General features: G+C 37.1%; 1 long non-coding RNA gene across 1 annotated transcript in view; it reads right to left on the bottom strand.

Moving 5' to 3' along the window:
• Window positions 1-763: 763 nt before the first annotated feature.
• LOC139140634 (uncharacterized) overlaps window positions 764-22,426 on the bottom strand; it is a 31,743-nt gene continuing 10,080 nt past the window's right edge. Inside the window, exons 2-3 of the long non-coding RNA XR_011554034.1 lie at window positions 22,218-22,389; window positions 764-3,070 (exon numbers count right to left, since the gene is read on the bottom strand). This is a non-coding gene — a long non-coding RNA (uncharacterized lncRNA). The remainder of the gene's footprint in view (window positions 3,071-22,217; window positions 22,390-22,426) is intronic.

The raw sequence follows: 22,426 nt of genomic DNA, 5'->3' as shown, positions 1-22,426 counted from the left end.
GAATGACTAATCGTTTTATATATGGGGTTGGCTTATTTATTCCCCAGAATTTAATCAAATCGCCTTTTCTCATTAGGGCAGAACATGCTACTTCTAAAAACTCACAAGGCATACTAAACCGTCAAGACGTGACATAACATGACAAACTTTGTCGTAGCAGTAAGCCATACAAACTACCCTACGCGTGTTACAGGGCGGAAACAGAACCACAGATCAGGTTCAACAGGGACTACAAAAACGTCGGGTGCTTCATATATCTTAGTCTCAGTTTCAGTAAAATTCAAAAATGACAGCCGAAGGGCTGGGGATGGGTAACGACGATAACCATAAAGGGAACTATTGATAACATCCAACATGGTTTCATCAGTCTTGCGAAATAAATGATTGTTAGTCACGATTTCCGTGGTGTTTTTCAGTTTCTGTGGTCCGTTTCCCCTCCAATCGAGGGAGGGTTCACTCACTTATGATTGACAAGAAGAGTTTTATATCGCTAACGTGGATTCTGCACGTTTCATTTGTACAGCCGTCACGCACACGTGCTAGTCGAGATAAAATGTCTCTTCCCATGTTTGCTTGTGAAAATAAACCGCACGTGCCGACCTCTTTTCCATCGGGTGAAATTAAAGACGATAGTTCTGGCCCACAGGTAAACCTGACCGGCTACTGAAGGGTTACATTTATGCGGATTGAGGGCGCAATGATAGTATTCGTCACATGTCTTGCAGGCTATACACAACGCCAAGAGAACTCAAGTATTTTTTTTGTAAAGTATGCATGCATGTATGTATGTATGTATGTATGTATGTATGTATGTATGTATGTATGTATATGTATGTATGTATGTATGTATGTATGTATGTATGTATGTATGTATGTATGTATGTATCATTTATATGGCCTCTATCTGTAATATGTATATATATCTCTGCATGTATATCATCATGTAGATTTGTGAATGTATCTATTTATGTATGTGTGTTCTTGTGTGAATAGCGATATAGGTGACATGTATCGACTTTTAATTGTGTTATTTAAAGCTGAGAAATTATTCGGTTAATAAAGCGTGGGTATTAAGGCAAAACGCCACCTGCCACTCACTGACAAATGCGTGCAATGGGTCAAAACTTATGAAACGTCGTAAAATTGTTCATTTGCAACTGTAGGAACACATGCCGGGATAATTTTCAGTTTCTACGATATAATTATTAATGAGGGTGACAAGTGTCAACCGAGATGTCTTTCACATTTCACGGGCTAACTTTCATTCATGTAAATGACAAGTGACCGTATCTTGAGAACAATAGCAGCGTGCCACGGCATGTCAGTCGACAGTGCATCCGTATACACTGCGTGTGTGTGTCAAACCTCGCATATACTGACGTATATTCTGATGACTTCTAGTAATTTGGAAGAAAATGTGACAAAGTGGTCGCTGAGATCATGACACACCGCAAGTTATCTAATTCCAATGGGCGCACTGTCATTTAAACGCAAAGCGCCTGGTGTGAATTTGCAAACTACTTGTGAATTCAGCGAAGATCGACTTTATTCAGTGTTCTGGGCACACTTCGTGGTGCAGCGGGAAGCCAACGGTGTTCTGAAAATCAATGACACCAGACCCAGTAAATCTTTAAGCTTGCTAGCGTCTGTCGGTCTTAAACACCTACGCCGAGTCTCAAAGACTACACATTTCTTCTCGTCTTTCACTTTCGTCTGTCTAGCTCTTTAATATGAAATAACATCACGGCGGCGTCCTCACTTAAACTTTGCACATTTTCTTCTCTAATATTAGAACTATTTGTAGATAAATGGTCAGTCTTCAGTTAGGATGCCCTGAACTGTGAAAGATAAGTCGGTGACTGACATCTAAATAATCAGAAATTGGAGTGATGTTCCCCCACAGCTCGGCAGCGAATGATGGTTTCTTTCATATGGAGACAATTAATCGTCCTTAAGTAAAGCTGATTCAATAGAGGCTGAAAATCTGGGAATTGAAACATGTCGTGTCGACAAATTATCGCCTTGCTGAATTTCCGTGAATATTGCAAGTAAACACATAATATGACAAGGTTGCATATCAACGTGTGTATACCTACATAAAATATGTGTACGCATGAAAGGTAGCTGTCTGTCTGTCTGTCTGTCTGTCTGTCTGTTTGTAGTTATGTAGTTATGTATGTATGTATGTATGTATGTATGTATGTATGTATGTATGTATGTATGTATGTATGTATGTATGTATGTATGTATGTATGTATGTCTCCCGCTCCCCTGTATGTAAGTCCTTATGGATGGGAACCAGTCGTTAGATGGACTAAATCGAGTTTATACACGCCCACCTACACTTAAACATGCAATATATATAGGCGATCGCTTTCGCACATTTTATAACGACTATGTGTACACCTACTTCCTAATTTCTTAAAGATTCATTCCTTTTTCTTTACGGAATGGGCTGCAGGCCGTAACAAGCAATTACAACCAAACAGGTTTTTTAGACTTCGTACACCAACTGACAGTAGTAAGCAACTGCAAAACCTGGTTAAAGGAGAACCAGGGAAGGCAAAATTTGTAAACGTATTCATGTCAAAAAAATATGTGACTGTGTGTCTATTTACCGTCTTCAGGCGTTCTATAGAATAAAACGTATTGCTATATATCTCCGCACGAGACGAGTGTTTTTTTTTACACTAATTCAAATGCATCAGTGAAGTCTAGCATGTTCCGGTATTCTGTCACAAAAGAGGTTTACTGACTGTTTAAAAAAAGCTGGATATCTGTTATTAAAATCTCTTTCATACTCCAAAGAAGACCGTAGGGATGTGACGTGTCTATCTCTCTGATGCGCGGCATGGGGTTTCTGGGCCCCAGCCGCAAACATTGGTAGATACTCAAAGTAATGGTATGACATATCTTGTACAAACAGCGGCCGATTCCTCCAACGCGAAAAAAATGCGAATAGGCTTTCCTGAATGCCTCCACTGCGACGTTTCGAGATTTTCTGACTGTCAAAACATGCGGAAGATGGTTTCTCCTGGCAATTAATCCAATTAGTGCACGGTTCGTATCTCTGAAAGCGGAAACAAAGGGTATTTATGGTTAATTGTTGATCGCAGTCCAAGCCGACGCTCTGCGGTGTGCCCTTCAGGCGGTAACTAAATGCATCGCTACCGTTGCTTTATGCGGATGACCGGTAAAATGTAAATGCCTCTTCTATCTGAATTCACCTTTTAGTAAGTCGTTTTTGTAAAATGGTTTTCGATACGCAAGACTCCACTTAAAGTGATATGTAAATTCAATTTTTGCATACCGAGAGAAATGTCGCGCACACCTTTAGCTTTCAGCCTACATTCGCAGTTAATTTTTTTTTTTTTTACTTTCAAATATGCTTTATCAGAACCCGTGCTGATTGCTGCATTGTCTTGTATATTTTCGACAATTGGGCGCAGATTATTTTAATTTTCGGTAGCATTGTCTTAATCACGTCAACACACGTACGTGTACCAGAGACTTATTCATCGAATGAAAGCCTTGACAAAATCCACGATATCACCGGCCGTTTTCATGTGACTTTCCAGACGCAACGCGGGATGCTTTTTTCCAATCTGCGGGATGTAGAACGGGCTTTTCGATTGAGTCAGTGATGCACATATGAAAACCCCTGGGATTTCAGATCTATTGCCAGAAGCGAATTCAGTGATCTCAAACTAATGCAGTGAGCTCCCACTATGCCACCATGCATTTCAAAACAGAGGAAAATGTTCAACGCGAGAGGCGCATAAAGCAGTCTGCTGACTTCATTAAAAATAGGAGCTATTTGCAGAGATGTGGTTTACGATTCCAAGCTCCAACTAATCCTTTAATGGTTTGTGTATTCAGTGTATGTAATAATATGGTATGGAAAAAGACCATTTAAGTATAACAAGAATCTAAACAGTAGCGTTAATCACTTCCATTTGTTCCTATGGAGAAAGCTACCATTGGCTTCTTTGCTTGCAAGCATGCAACCATATGTCCTCGGATGTCTATGGATACATACATACATGCATACATACATACATACATACATACATACATACATACATACATACATGCATGCATGCATGCATGCATGCATGCATGCATGCATACATACATACATACATACATACATACATACATACATACATACATACATACATACATACATACATACATACATACATACATACATACATACATACATACATACATACATACACACATACACACATGTTGACAGACAGTACGACTGACATGTACATGTCAGGCAAACTGTACATGCACAAATACAGATTACGAGACCACATCGAAATTATTTAATCATTCATTGCTTTAATAGTTTATTATTTATTTATTTATTATTCATTCATTCATCATTCATTCATTCATTCATTCATTTATTTATTCATTCATTTATTCATTTCTCCAATAATGAGTTCAGTTGAACACAGTACACTCAAATCTACAAGCAGATAGGGAGTTGTCGATTAGGTTCGCGCTCATGGCGAGAACGCGACCAAGAACTGAAGGGCTTCCGCGTATTAAAGATTGGTACAGATTCTGTCATAATATTTTGGGGGTCTACCTATTGTGATGGACGTTCATTTTGATGCTAATGAAGATTTAATCTGTATGGCCCCCTCCCCAATGCGTTAACACAGGGTTAATATAGCGAGTCCATATATGAAGTGAACTGGTCAAAATCGAGTGGTATACCGTCGCTGGGTGTGATTTATTGCTATTATATCATAACAGTATATAGAAATTCTCGCATAGAACGCCAAAAAAAGGATTTTGGCTCTTGCCGAGAGCTCGCGCGTGTACCAGCCGTGGTATATCGCCAATATACCACGGTTCTTTTCGCGTCTCGACCAATCAGATCGCTGTATTTGCGCGTTCAATATACTGGTATGATATAATTGGTAATTGATTTTAGTAATACCAAATTTGCAAGGCGATTCCTGATTTTTTTTCTTGATTTCAGAAGAGAATTGTTTTAAATTTCCCTACGGAATCGTTTGAGCAAAAAGTTAAGGTATTGTAATTTCGAGACGCGTACCACCTGAACGCGTGTGATAACCTCTTTAATGTCACGAAAACGAGGCCGACCATATGACGCGCCCATGTGTTTGTAAACTCGGTGTTTGCTACAATACCGATATAAATCAAATAGTGAGACTTTTTAGTATTTTCGAATGTGCATTTTCAGATTAAATGATAGATGTAGCCAACACACTTTTTAAAAGCAATATTTTTCATCAAAGTCAATGTATATTTTCGAAAAGCAAAGAATCTGTATATATGGTATGCATGGCTTATTTGAAGGATTAAGGGATTCACATAACTCAATTTCAGCGTAAATCATAATAATAAAGATAATAATAAAAGTCAAAAACTAGAAACTACGTTTTAAAATTTAATATCTCATATGAAACTAGAGTCTATGTAGTGTAAAACTGCAATCTTATTTTGCGTTATCTATTCTCCTTCATAAATATAGGAAACTGAAAAACTGACATTCAAAAAGTGATTTAAATCATAATAGGCATGATAGAAATGACCTTATTCCAAATGTACGAATTTTAATTTGCCAAATGAAATTGACATTTTGAATTTGTTGAATAGCGTTTCAAAAATGTAATATGAAAATTTCAAAACAATTTGTCGAGCCTGAGAAGAGTTTTATTTCATTGTAATGTTCAAGTTACAAACGGAAAATAAAATGTCAGTGACTTTCGGGATTTGCATACATTTGCATACATTTGCATACATTTAAACTTCCTTCTTACCCGAATTACGACTGGTTGTTATGCTGACAAATGGCTGAAAATTGCATGTATCTTTGCAAAAATAATGGGATCTTGGGCCAAAAAACTCTCACATGCAACGCCCCTTTAAGAACAGCTGCAGTCACTCCTGATGTCGAGGTCACGAACGTAAATTATGAAGAAGAGAAAATATGCAAGAGTCAGCGGTCGTAAAAATAAAAACACGGTAAATTTGTCTTCATCAACTTTTATAGTATTCGGTCACAGCTAGCTTCTGAATTATTAATGCCGTCGCACAGAGCATGATAAAATTGTAGCCCATGTGGGTTATACAGAAAGTGTGTACGCTTACATATGCCTGATGCAGTTTTAATGTATTACTCCTCGCTCTTTTCTGCATTGTTAAACAAAGTACTGCGGTTAATGTTTGACAAATGTAAAAACACTCTAAAGTTTTTTTTAACTCAAGCTCCGTTCAAGAATCATTTCTTATCTAAGTTATGTCAAATATCATTTTCACAAGTTCTCGTCGAAACACCTTGTCCTTGTATCATTGCAGAATCTGCTCACCGTCAGACCCAGCTCTTAATGTGACAATTTCAGCGCCACTAAAATGACAATATTATTCCTGTAGGAGTCATTTTTTAAAAAAATGTTATTGCATATTTAATGGAATATTCTCACGTTATCAGCATATTTCATGCCCTTTTGGAATGAGGGTAATTAAGGCATTAATCTCCTGTGTTACAGAATACAGAATGTGGCTGCGATATTGCTCTTCTGTGGTAGACCAAGTTATGCGGTGATGTTTTCAGTTTAGTAAACAGCACGGATACAAACACAAATACAAGGATTAGGAAAAATCGCCATTTTTTCTGTATCCCTAGTTTGGTAAGATTTCAAATGTGGTAATGTGTAGAGATGCACTTGGCCTTTACCTTTTACTACTGGTGGTTTGCCTTTCACATTAATTGTGCAATTCTCATCTCCAGATGCCCGATCTATTCCGGCAATTTTACTGCCATCTACCATCCCCTGCCAGAAAAATATATCCAATGCGTTGATCCGATTATGCAAATCGCTTTCACATTTTGCGATATCGGAGTCACAGTTTCATTTTTAATAGAAATATTTGTCTAGGGAGCGATTAAAAATGATAGTGATGGCAATTGTTACCAAATTTGAAATTAATGTTCCGTTTTGTACAGATACATGTAGTATGGTCTAATGAGATGCTGACAATAACGGTCCTCAGCAACGTCACGTTGTACATAAAATCAACCATACCACTCTGGAGTGCACCGTCTGTGATGAGTTCGAGGCAGGGCGATTAATCATCCTGGCTAATGGGAAAGCACTCTAGCCTGGAAACTCTCTGGCGGACCAATAACACCGGATTGTGGTGGCTGTATGTATTATGTTGAGGAAAGGTCATCGAAAACATATGTCAATCATCATCTCCGACGCACTACATATTGCAGTTGTTACATGCATCTCGCGAATGGTGCCTATAGTGGTTATATTATATACTTACGAATAAATATAATCCAAAAATTGCCAATAGTCTACAAAGAATATGAAGGATCGCAGATCAATGTCACAGTCAAATAATACATTTAGTATTTGTTACTCTGCTAACTGTTAAAAAGGGTATGCAAATCATGTCCATGCTTTCCGAATTAAAGCCTATAATAGCACAGAATATGTCATGGTGCGTTCGGGATTTTTAATTGAAGGTCAAACCACAATTATGGTTATGGTTGATCCTATAAAGAACAAGCAGTTATTTCAAAGTGTATGCAATCTTTGTCTAACCGAGAGCGTCTCACAATTAATGTGGATAACAAATTTGAATTGTTGATTTTATATATATATATATATATATATATATATATATATATATATATATATATATATAGCTACATATATATATGTAGCTACATATATATATGTAGCTACATATTAATATATAGCTACATAGACTAGATATATCTAGCTCGGTAGATAGATAGATAGATAGATAGATAGATAGATAGATAGATAGATAGATAGATAGATAGATAGATAGATAGATAGATAGATAGATAGATAGATAGATGAAGAAAAAAGATTAATGGGTGAACGGATAGGTTCATTGATACAGAAAGAAAATGGCTACCAGAATGAGCAGCATTAGTGACCCTTTAACTAATGTTGTCAGCGAGAAAAAAACTCTTAAGGTTGTAGTGGCCCTTGATTTTTGTTGTCACAGTGGTAACTTATCTTGTTCAAACATCTATGTTATTTTTTACTCCTTCGCGCACGACGAAGGTTGTTTTACATATGTTAACTCGAATCATCTTTCACTGTAGCCTAAAAGTAAACGTTTCACCAGGAACACCAATTGCTCTCTATTTCTGTAGTACTTTTTGAACACGTTACTGCGTTCAATTTTCTTTTAACACTACATGTTGGATTTAATTTATCGCCAATGTTGAAGGTTTAAATAGAGATGTGAAGACTTTAAATACTAGGTGTTCATTTTTAACCATATTGAATACTACTGATTTAATTTGAATTAAACTGAACACATACACGCTTTCGTAGAGGCTTTAAACATTTAAACATAGGATGCGTGTTCTACAACGTGTGTTCAAGACTGGAACAATGCAAACACATGGTGTGTACCTTTAGTGCGCCTTTATACTGATGTAGGTGCTCAGGGGATATTCAAACATTATAACCACACAGCAGAACACTAATGTTCTGTTGATGGACGTTATTTTGGTAAGACAACAAAATGCCTTGAGTAAAATGCAAAACTTATTTTGTAAAATGGAATATCAAATATGGTTTCATTGTTTCGGTGGTCATGGTAAAACACAATCCTAATAAACCTTTGCGGTCTCAAAGACCAAAGAACAGGAAAATCCTGCACTATAGAATATTCTATTTATATTTTAAACAACAAAAAGCACAAAGTGCAGTTTTCACATAAATTCCATTGATTGCTTAACGCCTTTCTATAGTAATACTTCCCAAAACATTGAACTCACAATGGTAAACCAAACCAAAACTTAGCGTAATTTTGATGAAATATAAAACATTTTCATCGTGCATGGTTTCAGTGAACACCTTTTCATTTAATATGATACTGTTGAAAACATGTATTTACAAACCTTACCGACAAGCTACATGTATAATGATAATGATAATGATAATGATGATGATGATGATGATGATGATGATTGTTGTTGTTGTTGTTGTTGTTGTTGTTGTTGTTGTTGTTGTTGTTGCTGCTGCTGCTGCTGCTGCAGCTGCTGCTTGTCTGCTGCTTGTCTGCTGAGCACAGCTGCATTTAGTGTCATGCATAAAAAGTTGAAGTTACGGAAACAATGCTCACTACCTATCGCCTAGAGGAACATAAGAGAGTATCCACAACCGTTTTGTTGCATTTGTGAATAGCTATTGTGCCTCAACACCTTGTAATGTCCCTGGCGACAACTCTGGATGAAGACCATCCATGGCAGGGGTAAAATTAGATAAAAGGAAAAGGCAACCTATAAAATTGCAAAACACATTGATTTGTGTATCGGAAGCGAGATTTTTCTCTATTCGCTTGTTAGACACAACGCTGTTACCATTTCATTTGGTTATAGATGTCCCTGCCTATTAGACTTGATCGCTATGTCCTGAGATTGCTTTGAGACCCTAATGAATAGAAACGACATCTTTCTTTCCTCCTTAATGTGAAAGAAATGAGTCACCATGCCCAGAATGCTGGTAAACGTCTCCTGACAATCTAAAATGGTTGCTTGTAAAGAATATTCTTCTGGCAGTAAGTCTAATATACCTTAGAACTCGAGTAAGGATTTCACTTCGATGGTATTTGTCTTTCGGCGAGCTCAAAATGTATCTTTTCTCGTTCGACGACGTACCGACCACTTTCCTAGGAAAACAAGCTTTCAGTTGATTGAATGCAATACACCACAGTGCCTCGGGTTGATTTCTGAAATTTTGCACATAAATGGCCGTCTGTGTTAAAATCATGGAGGGTCGTTGTTATTTCAACTGGAGGGTCAATGGTATCTATGATTGTGCGACGTGATTAATCAATACGAAACATAAATTTCGTTGCAGCCTTTTTGTTGAGTTCGACATTTTGTTTCACACGGAGTAATTTGATAGGTGGCGTTACATCATTTATTATACATATGAATGCAATTTATCATTTTCGAAACCATTTTGATTGAAGTTACATTTCGACTCAAGAGGAGAATAAGCTAAATCAAAGATTCAAAGTCACGAAAATCACATAACTGGTATTTCAATACAACCTAAATATTTGCGAATTTATTATATCGTGATAAAAATAAATATATCCAATAATACCAATCCTAAATATGATTTTGATTAAATATTACAGCTTCTAAAATCACGGAGTTTTCATTCAACCTTTGTAATTTCAACAATAATCAAATATTGAAGATCCAATTGAAAAGACTGAATACACGAATGCGTGGCTAAATCAACATTTTCTCAGGGTGTAAACTCTTCGTCCGTGTTGAGTCACTATATCCCTTTAAACTTTGTTCAACACGTTCAAGTAATGCTGTTAATAATAATGAGTTGGATATTGTTACAAAACGTAATCGAAACATGTATTACCAAATATGGATAATCGGAAAATTCGTCTACTCATCAATTTAAATTAAGAGCACAGTCATAAATCATATCATCTTGGGGCAAACGGTTTGGCCATTCAAAGTCGAGCTCACACAAAACTACCCATTACTTCTGCTGACAGAAATTGCAACACTAATGTTTTATAGAACAACGCGTCCATATGTATTGTGCGGGTCGATCTTCATATCCTTCAAAGTAATTGAACAGTACCATACGGCTCTTGTAATATTCTGGCCAAAATCTGACCTGTGTAAACGAAACCAAGCAACAAAGTAGTAAGCGCATCGAGACTGAATGACACAAACTTTCGCTCATCAACCATTGGAATTTTAAATCATGCTCTTACCGAAGCAAGAGTAAAAACGAGGGGTCGATGCAAATTTTGGTTCTAGGAGCAAATTACCTGACATCTAACGATATTTAAAATTCAAAATGGCCGCCATCACATTGTTAACTCTATGGGGAAAAAAATGAAATTTTCGATTTTCGAAAAACTAATCGTAAACACTTTACTCATTCCAAGCGCTTCAAAATGAGCCCCCAACAAATGGCAGATCAGAAAAGAATTGTAAAAATTAATATCAGTACCCTTGGCACTTTCTGCCTTAATCACTGCGCATGTCATAATTCTCGCATAATTAGTTTTTTGTTTTTGTGACAGTTTGTTGAACTCAGTGGCAATATATAGGAGACTATCTAACGCCAGTCTCGTCTTAATGATGTAATTGAAAATCCGCTGCCATTTTTGACATTTTACGACCAAAGCGCGGTAAACAGAGTATCATTACACGTTTGCATTATCTTCGTCCCGTGAGTGCAACTCATAATTTCCTAATGACTAGGGCATTTTAACTGTGACCTAAGTACCATTATTGACGGTAAACTCAATAAAAAATCGTTCCAGCAGTCGGAACGCATCCGTGAAATACAAGAAACCCTTCGGATAAACCATAATACCTCGAGGATGCATTTATTGACTAGAGAACTTAAAATGAAAGCTCTTCACGTCTGTCCCATGCCCTAACAATCAACAATAAAGCTAGTCCGCCCTGGTTTGCGAAACGCAGTGAGATTAAACCAATTCTGTTCGACTACCCAATATATCGTGAAAATCAACAGATTCATTCTCGCCAGCATCATTTACATACAGAGTGACTGTCATCTTTAACTTCTAATATCAGCAAATTTTAGGCTCTTCGGGTGTAAAATTCAACAGATATTGTATTTGAGTCACTTCTGAGTTGAGAAAGGAATCTCGGCCTTCCCCTTGAGCAAAGCATGAGTACCATTCTCATCTAAACCCTCCGTTTATGAGGCGTTTACTGCCTTGAGTAAGGAGTTCGCCCCCATGAATTAAATTTAGTACCTCAAAGTTGTAGCGGCGGACCTTTCACTTCGAGCTCGGATTTAATAATTCACACGGTCAATGGAGTATGCAATATATCAGGCTGAGCGAATACCACGCGAGCAGGAATGACCAGGAGTGTTGTTTTATTTCGGTTTCTTTACCACTGATGGCATAACGGATTCTACAAATAACTGTAGCTGTCGCGAATCAGGCATAAAAACAATGAATTGATCAGTCAGAATCCACCTCTGGCATAGATTTTTCAAAAAAGTGACGAGATGGTGAGAATTTCTCATGCAATTTTTAGAAGGGATTGGAAATATCAGTTCATTCTAGTAAAGTTTGAAAATAAACACTTTCGTTCACAACGTTGGTGTAATGTATCGTTGCCATCGAAGAAAGTCGTGAGACCATCATAAATCTGCATTATTTCAATGCTGGGGTCGTGTGTCTTTTCAGTGACAGCACCAAAATCTTAGCATGCAATTGAGTGCTTCATCTTAAAATCAAACAAAATAGTTCTGGTAAATATTAGCTCGTACTTTTAACCCAATGGCTTTTTAATAGATTTGGTCAGGCCCTGCTGGCACTCGCATTAGTATCGAGACAACAAGGATAATACGAATGAGGTAATTCAGTCGACGAACAGCGTACATATTCTTTAACAAACATTGCAAAATCAGTGATAACAAAAGCTTGATACGGACCTCAAGGTGTGCAAAGTGATGCAATATTCTTGATATGAGTGAGCACTTCCCGCCTTTTATATACAGGCTTAAATACAACCTCCTAACGGTGCATTTTCTGCTTCAAAATCGCAGAGTATGACCCACGACAGGCTTCCCTAAGTTACAGACAAGGTGACGTTCAAACCTGCAAATGACATTTTGTCAAAGAGATTAACCTTATTTGCGAAGTAACTCAGTCGTGACATCTGCAAAGCACGATGTTGAAATAAGCTATTATCCTGGGTCACACCTTTCCATCGCAAATATCACCTGTGTCACTTAAAATGTTGCGGTAGCAAACGTACTTTGTAATATCAAAGGTCTTACCGTAAAACTTAATGGGCCAGTAGCCGTAACTCTCGATGGTTGTTTTTCACTATATTTGTTTTATACGTCAATTGCAAGTTCTTTTTCTATTCTCCAAATGATGTTGAAACATACCGTATTTAACTATATTTAGCCCAGAGTCTCCACGTGTAAAATGCACTGGTTTAGTTTACGTTTGAATTCTAGTCCGGACCAGAATTCATTTGTCAACAATAACCACGCGGTCTACGCATGTACAGGCTGAGTTGACAAGCTAAATACTGTGTATTCCAGTATGCTGTGGGAAGCAGGACAAAAAAAAACTATAGTTGAAATCGAAAACATTGATAGTAAACGTCATCAAAATTTAAGCTACTGGGCCTTTAATACCGCTTTAGATCATACGATTTCAATTTGTTCGGTCTTGGCGTTGTTCCAGGACACCGATCTTATTCCATTGCAGTGCTCATCAGCAGATTTGCTTTTACGTATGTTTGGTGAATGCTAAACTCGTGTGTTTCCAAGTCTCAAAGATAAATATGTAAACACTATCCTTATCTATTTCAAATAAAGTGACGCATAGCACAAACATAAACAGCATGGATTAAGATTTACATTTCTAGAAAATGATAAAAATATCCGTGCAATCTTACTCATTAAAACACTTGCGATTCCATATAAAATGACAACATCTTTATTGAAGATATGTTCTGCGTACAAAGAAGCGTAAAGGTTGTCAGCTGCCATCTTGTACACGAACTTTAAATATGTCACTGAACCAACAAAGGACATCCCTCTAGATATGTGTTAAATAGCAAGCTGACAAATGAATTACAATTAACGCATCGGGGCTTTCTCTTCGGTGATATATGTCAGTAGCTTGAACAAAAGTTTCTGATTATGAAAATGCAATTGCTTTTTTGTCTTCTTTCTTTTTATTTTTTTTGAAGGGTTCATAATTTAAATAGCTATCGCTAACCTGATAGAACCAAGAATGACTCGTGTATGCAGTGGTTTGTTTAGGCTAGATGGTGCTTTGAAATTGATGAACTTAAATTGTTACCCAGACTTTCAACGATGACTATTTAAAGCCTTCCCTGTGCACCCATCCCTGTGTTTACTCTATGGGGGGAATGAAACATAGGTTTTCAAAAATAAGCTTATAGGCCGGTTAAAACTTTATTTGCTCCATTGGATTCAAAATGAACCCCCCCCCCAAAAAAAAAAGAGATAGACATGTCCAAAATTTATCTTAACAGTGACAATGTACAGGCAATTCCTCATGTACCTGGTACGCCTAACGGGGTTTGAAAATATTTTCTTGTGACGCAAACTAATTGGTTATTTCATGTACACTCGCCACTGGCATAGGGATTGACAGACGAATGGGATGTCGCGTAGTATACAGCCGGACACAATAATTGCGCAGGAAGACGACGCGCGTCACAGTGAACGGCTTTTGTTGATTTGACCCGTAGGCGACAAATGCATGAAAATAGACCAAAAGCACCGTATTAAATATATTTACTTTAACTCATTCAAATAAAAAATTACTAAGTAAAAGTTGTAAAGGGTACGTTTGCGAGAATACAAATTGTCTTCATGGAAGAATGAAAGTATATTATCTACGGAAAATGACATAAAACATAAAACAAAGGTGCCAATGGTTTTTCTATATGAAATACAATTACTGTATGTAGCTGCAATATTTGCTGGTATTCAAGAGACGTGTTGAATATATTCCCTCAGAAGGGTGGACTGAAATAGAATGGGCGAGACAGAAATTCCCAAATGATTGTTAGACATTCCAGCTCAACCAATTCAGGAATGGGATTCTATTATTCACAAGGTTTTAATTAGTGTGCCTGATTCCTTATGATCGAAACGAAACATTAAGTCGTGTTTCCAAGTCAGATAGGAAACTATGAGAAGGAATTTTACCCTTGAAAATGTATAAAACACTGAACATGACCGGTTACTCTTTCAATTTCAAAGTGAATGATTGAATTTGCGAAAGAAGCTTGAATAGATAAAATAATGACATTTCCATATAAAAATATCCGAATTTTAGAGTTTCACTCGTTATTGTGCACACAATATTTTGCAGCGTCGATATCATATGAACATATGTGCCCCAGGCGTGAGTTTCTATCCCTCTTAATCAACCAATAATAGTAATCGGCATTTTTCACACAAAATGTGTGAGAGTATCGTTTCCTGATATTCCTCTAATCCCAATGAAATCTAAAATTCAGTTGTCCTAATCACGTACGGTTGCAACAATTCGTTATCAAGTGGTTACTGCTTTTCACATAATAGGACAAAAAATGTCGTTCACTGAAAATCATGCGTTACTGTGTCGTCTGACCTGTCTCCAACGCTTATCATGATTTTAGTTTATATTTGCTGACATCTGCTGACGTGTTTGGCGACTCGTACAACGGAAAACCGTTTATTTGCCCTATATTTTTGTAGCGGGTATTTTAAAGGTCGTGACAGATACATTCAATTTGTGCCCGGCACGTCACATGCCGTTTCCGAGCATTCCATTTTACGCTTTTCAATTGCACGCCATAGGGCCATTGAGTGGAGTGTTGGTCTTCATTTACATACTAACACGTTAATCGTGCCCTGTTTTTAAGAAGCACCAGGCCGAAAGGTGACCTAGACAGACGGGAGAGAAAAAAAACCCAAAATAGCAGTACCCGCACTGTCCTGACTAATTTGCACATCACCATGTCTGAACAGCTTGATGGCTCAGAAATTAAAAAAAAATCGTTTACAATATGTCTAACAAATGATTAATAATGATGAAACAAATAGCGCCTTTTTAAATAGGGCAAAACACATTATAGTAATTTAAAGTCATCTACACATGGGGAGGCTGTCTTTTCTTAAAAATTGAAAAATACGCTGAATTCTTTGTCACGCTTGCACGTTATAGTAAAATATGTCATTGTCTTGCAGCATTTTGCAATAGTTTTGTTCTAGTGATACCCTACAGAGTAAATCAGGGTTTATTTATTATTAAAATACCAGAAATCGATTTCAGAAAAGGCGCACTGTCCGGAGTACTCAATTTATAGCGATCAAGAGAGAACAACTTCCCAGTCTGATTTTTCATTACACTCAAGAGCTTTCGAACAAATCGATATTAGAAGCTATATGTACCATCCTAATGCAGTACTCTTCATGGTCACAAACATTCCTCGCTTACAATAGAGTATTCCAGATGTTAATGCAAATTTGATAAATTACTCTATTATTTCAATTTTTCTACTTGCACAGCATTGTCTGTCACGTGACGTTTGGGCGGCCTAGAATATTAATTTGATTTATAATTTACTCGGACTTCAATTGTATTCACAATATGGCCAACAAAAAAGATACGGTCGCTGTGTGTTTTGTATATACTGGTTGTGTCGAGGTATTTATGTAGAATGGGGGATGTTTGCATGAGTGATTGAAATGGCACTAAATCGAAATATAATGATATAGGTGTCATTAAAAACCGTTACGGTATAAAACAAAAAACAAAACAAAGCACAATTTAAGAGGTAGCCGTGTCAAGTTTAAATGCACTTTATGTATTTCGACAACAGTCGACATAAGTTCGACCTCGGTAGATGAGGCATCGGCTGGACGAATATTAATTTAAATAAGATGGTCCTCGTGGGAGTTCATAAATCAATTGGTCTGCTTTCAACCGAATTTAACCCGCAGCTTTCCTCCGTAATGCCCTACACAAAAGAGTATCAGCGAATAACATCAGTAGCATTAACCAGTGGGATTTTTTACTGAAAAATGGCAACCGAGATCGATCCAATTACAAGACGTTAATAAATGAAAATAAGTGATCATCCCGACACAATGCCTCGATCTGTTCAAAAATTGATCTACGCTGTTGGCATCTTCAAGGACGTTTTCCTGAAGGACTAAAGGCAAAAGCAAGAAAATAACTGGGAAAAAACAAGTGCGGGTCCTTCCCCTTGCAAGGATAATAGTAGAAATTATTGCATTGCATTACATTACATTACATTACATTACATTACATTACATTACATTACATTACATTACATTACATTACATTACATTACATTACATTACATTACATTACATTACATTACATTACATTAAAATATATACCGTACTCTCTGTGCCCAAGTTCAGAGGTTGCCATAAAGCCATTATGGTGATAACCGGGAGGGCACATGTATACATTTTGTATATATATATATATATATATATATATATATATATATATATATATATATATATATATATATATATTATATATATATATATATATATATATGAACACCAATCCAGTATAGACAAATAAATACACGCACTCTCGGTCCGTTCTGTTCGTTCGTCTGCCTGCCTGTCTGTCTGTCTGTCTGTCAGTGTCTACCTGTCTATCTGCCTGAGTGTCTGTCTGCCGGTCTGCGTCTTTTAGACTGTCTATCTATCTGCATCTCACTCTTCTTTTAACTTTTCCACCATAATTACTAACTTGCACATGCATTCAAATATTGCACTCCAGTGATTCAGCTCTGCCAACGGGTCATGCTGTCCCCATGTCGGTCATTGTCAATACACCTGTCAATCATCCATGTGAAGAACAATCTACAATCGGTGACTTTTCTGCGTGATAAATCTGTCGATATATATATATATATATATATATATATATATATATATATATATATATATATATATATATATATGCAAATAATTGCCAACATTAACAACTAAAAACGAAAACGCTCGATGCAAATAATTGTCAACATTAACAACTAAAAACGAAAACGCTCAATATGTATAATGCGCTCGTTCACCTTCTAGTTTTCGTTTAATCCTCTGAACACAGCTGTTAGGTGCTTCAAAATAAACAGAACGCTGTCATGATACGTTTACAAATTTACTCTAACCAGAATGTCAACCACATGCCCTGTTTCGAAACAGTGTCAGATTATTGTGTTTGATACTTTTTACAACATTAGGGAACCGGAGGTATGTGGTGCAGCGAGAAGAAAGGTCGCATAAGTAGTAAGGCAGAAAGAAAATCAAGCAAACAAAAAATTTCAGCATGAAGTGCACAACCACGTGACCGAAATATCGTTCTGCTGGTTCATTTTTCAAATATCAGTGCTGCATCGAATGAATTCTAAAAATAGACCAAATACAAAAATTGCCTCCTTTAGTGATATCTCCATTTTGCATTAATCACTCTGAATTCATACATCCAACAAAAGGCTGCGAAACAGAATGAGCAGGTCACTGGGAGATATATACACTGGGGAGTTACGTCTCTAGATTATGACTCTTGGCTATACCTGTATCTAAACGTAATGAACATATTGTTCATCGTTATGAAATTTAAATTTCCGAACAATGCGGGAGTTAAGAGTAGGCGCAATAACAGCGTTATTATACTGTCATTTCATTTTTTAAGCGGCTACAACATATTCAATTGACAGCATATGCATACACGTAATGTATGCACAATCGACGAAGAGCTCGAGTGTATGTGTGCCATTCAGACGCGTTTTAAAGCTGTAATTACTGAGTTCTAACATCCCCGTGTTTTTACAACATCCGATGTTATTTTAAGTCCTGACCAGCATTTTAGCACGGATCAAAGCTGGTTTTCATATTATGTAATTATGAAGCTTAACATTTTGTATTCGAACATACTCTTGGAGGTAAACGGACATAGGGTTTGTCACAAAGTACTGAAAATTTTCGTAAGTTATACTGCAAAACAAATGTTTACAGTTAAATTATAATCTTGACATCAATAGAAAGACGTGATTGCCTCGAGGATCTGAAAATTTCATACGAGATGCGCGCACTTATCGTATGCCGGTTTGCTAGCATTGAAACGCTCTTAAACCGTAGCACGAGGGATCATGTGTACAGTGTACGTTATAAGTGTTACATCCGCAGCATTCTCAAGACGGCACTTAACAAGTCAGTTGATGGCCTGACGAATAAAATCAACAGTAAATTGCGACCATGACTGCGACCTTCGAAAGAGCCATTAAAGGATTATTTGTTTTTTTCAAATGGCGGGCACTCAATTACACAAAAATAGTGTGCAGTGAGTAAAATCCTTAAGGAGGGCAAATGTATGTTTATCTAAATCTGTGTTATTTCTTTTTAGGAAATCCGCATAACGATGTGCAGTTTCATGTTGATTCAATTGTATATTGTTGTGAATAGATAGGAATTGTCAAAACGATATATTTAAAATCCAGAAATAGTAACACAAAGTGTTCTTCTTCCAGGGAGGTAGAACAGCCGTTCGATTTTGGAGACGTAAAAACTGACCTGTTAGTTTACGTTAAGAGAACAAATCTGACTTACGTCAATCATCAATACATAATAGCCATCCTGCTGACCTAGAATATATATATATATATATATATATATATATATATATATATATATATATATATATATATATATATATATATATCATTCATTCAATTTTCTGTGAAATTTCGAATTCTAAAACACGAAAATTTGGTACAATATGCTCTGCTAAGCAATTATGCTCTCTCTAATATGTATGATGCAATTATCCCGAAGGACGTGCATTAAGCATGCATTCTCTATCTCAAGTGGTCTAAATAATAGAGTTAAAATTCAGTTTACAATTTTGTTTTGCTAGCTCGCCTTTGGTCTACTTATCCCAACAGTGATGACAGCTCAGTCTGGAAAGGAATGTCTTTATATGATCTCTGTGGAAACCAGTCAACAGGTTCGTTTTGATTTGCACTTTTAACAATCCCGACATACTTTGCAGAGAAATGACAGCAGCCAAGTGTTATTCAACATTATATGTTTTTTTAATAACGCTCCTGTCATCGCCCTAGCACATTTGTTCTACGTGTCAATTGTTTTTAGTATCGCCTAATGCCCACTTTAACCTTCGTAGAAAGACCATATGATGTTTTTTTAATAACTGAGATTCGCTAATTAAAGCGGCTGTTACAGCTTATTTACAAGCGAACAATGGTAATCTTTGCAGTGGGTATGACCAGAGAATATTTTAAGCCTAATAAAAGTATGTGTGTTTAAGATAACCCAACTTACCCTATTTAAAAACCTTGGAACCTAAACTGTTTTCCCTTATTTTCAAAAATCACGCATGATTTTTCCAAATTTTGCTAATTTGATGGGTCACATTGAATTAAATTTTAAAAATGAGAAGAGAAACTGTTCTCGCCCGACATACCCTATTTGCTTAGGGCTTGTTAACTGAAACGTGCAATTTTTTCTCACGCCTTATAACACTGACACATTGCTTTTGAAAGATAACTCTAAATGTTATACTACTTACAGTGCAGGTAAAATGAATTAACCACGCTGTATATATCAAGTCACAGATATGAGTACACTTGAAGAGTTGAATTCACTATTAAACAAACATCAAAACTAGAAAAAAATGACGAATGTGTCAAAAACTTTAAAAACACTATCCTTAGTCATAACTTAAATGTTTCTGGTTTAATTTTTTGTATTCAAAAAATCATTCTTGCTCCTCTTGTTTAGACTACAGCATAATATATTAATAGTATTACATTTCTAGAATTTAAAAAGAGCTATGAAGTTTATAAAGCGTCATATAATTGAAGTATTTGTCTCGGTCAGCAAATAATTTGTTAATATTAATAGAAAGTGGGTACACGAACTCATAGATACAAGAAGCCACTTCGTTTATTTGCTCAGTGAAGCCATCCCTTCTTCTAAATACTGGTGAAAGTTTGTGACCATAGTTTAAAGTGATGCGCGCAATTTTAATCCATGTTAATAACCTTACTAGCGACAGAGCTTCGTAAAACACAGTTACGGGACCAGTTGGTTTGAAGTCGAGATTAGTTTGAACCAACACGGTTTATATGCAAACATTTTCCCAGCGAACATGTTTGGAATACTGACAAGATCCTACTTGCAGTAAGATTCAAAGTGTTTTAGTTATCTGATATATAGCAATTTCCAAACATCTGGTGAGCTAGAAATGACTTGTGTCTTATAATATTACCAGAGAGAGAGAGAGAGAGAGAGAGAGAGAGAGAGAGAGGAGAGACAGACAGACAGAGAGACAGACAGACAGACAGACAGACAGTCTGGCAGACAGATGGAGACAAAGACAGAGACAAAGACAGAGACAGAGAGACAGGCACGCAGGCAGGCAGACAGACACAAACACAGAGAGACGGAGGGAGACAGACAGACGGAGACAGACTGACAGACAGACACCGTCAGACAGACAGTCAGACAGATAGACAGACGGAGGTAGACAGAGGGACAAAGACTGGGACAGAGAGAGACAGGCAGGCAGGCAGACAGACAGACACAAACACAGAGACGGAGAGAGAGAGAGAGAGAGAGAGAGAGAGAGAGAGAGAGAGAGAGAGAGAGAGAGAGAGAGAAGCAAAGCGGAGTAATAAACACGACTGATAAAATAAAAATAGCGTTTCTTCAATGCAGATGAACGGATCATCCAGGATTTAATTCGGAGTGAATGTGCAGATAAAAAGGTTGTCGGGTAAGATCAAATCACATCACAGAGCAAGATGCGATGAAATTTCAATCATATTATTTTATTTGCAGACATTTCATGCTAAGATTTGATTTTGCGTCATTTTATATAGAGGGTGGGAATCGGCGGTGTTGTTGTGTTTCTTTTGTGCGATTTTGATGATGTATTGACACGGACATAAGTTGATGACGGAATGACCATTCATAATGAAACGTGTTCGGGATAAAAAAAATAAAAAACAAAACACGACTCGCTACATCCGGCAACACATGTATCCGATATTTACCAATTTGAATAGTGGCTAGCGTACTTCACACCTTCGTTTCCCTCTATGAGAAAGTCGTTCGCACATTAACTTGTTATCGTATCTGACAATCCTGTTATCTGGGATTTTTTTTCAGATACATGTACATTTTCAAGTGGCCTTACACATTTTGCGGCGCGGCGCAGGGTTACTTTTCAAATAGTACATCCTGAGTGACATGATCATTCAAACGTGTAGAGGGAAAAAAAACAGTACTTAGATAGCGTGTTGTGAGTGTAACCTTACGTATTCGTTGTTTGTTGATTTTGACAAGCATATACAACCAGCTCTGAATTCATTGTACATACGCTGTTGCCCACGCAGTACGATACAGCTGATGGCAACACCGCCACTGCCTCATTGCAGCCAGTTCTCATCTACACAACGGGCCCACAATCGAATAGTCAGCTCGTTTGATTATACGAAGGAGTCCCGCTTTGCCGTAACACAGCAATCGACAACGCTCACTTACATGGATTATGCGCATATTAAAACCCAAAATTTCGTAGTCAGACCTACTCACGTTTTGAATCCACGGCTATAGGACGCAAATTTCTTCGTCTCTCGGCGCTGGATTTGCCGCGGCTGTCTATTAAAGTCGGTCGGCACCAGTCACCTGCACTACGCGAACGTTGCCCTCAGCCGTCGTAGCCCTGGGGCGAGAGTGATGATGATGTTACCTTGGTATACCGACTCTGGAGAGTGGGAATAACAAACTAACATTATGAGAGC

Source organism: Ptychodera flava, chromosome 9, assembly GCF_041260155.1.
Source record: "Ptychodera flava strain L36383 chromosome 9, AS_Pfla_20210202, whole genome shotgun sequence".
Classification (NCBI taxonomy): domain Eukaryota; kingdom Metazoa; phylum Hemichordata; class Enteropneusta; family Ptychoderidae; genus Ptychodera; species Ptychodera flava.
This window is presented reverse-complemented; position numbering and strand designations above follow the sequence as displayed.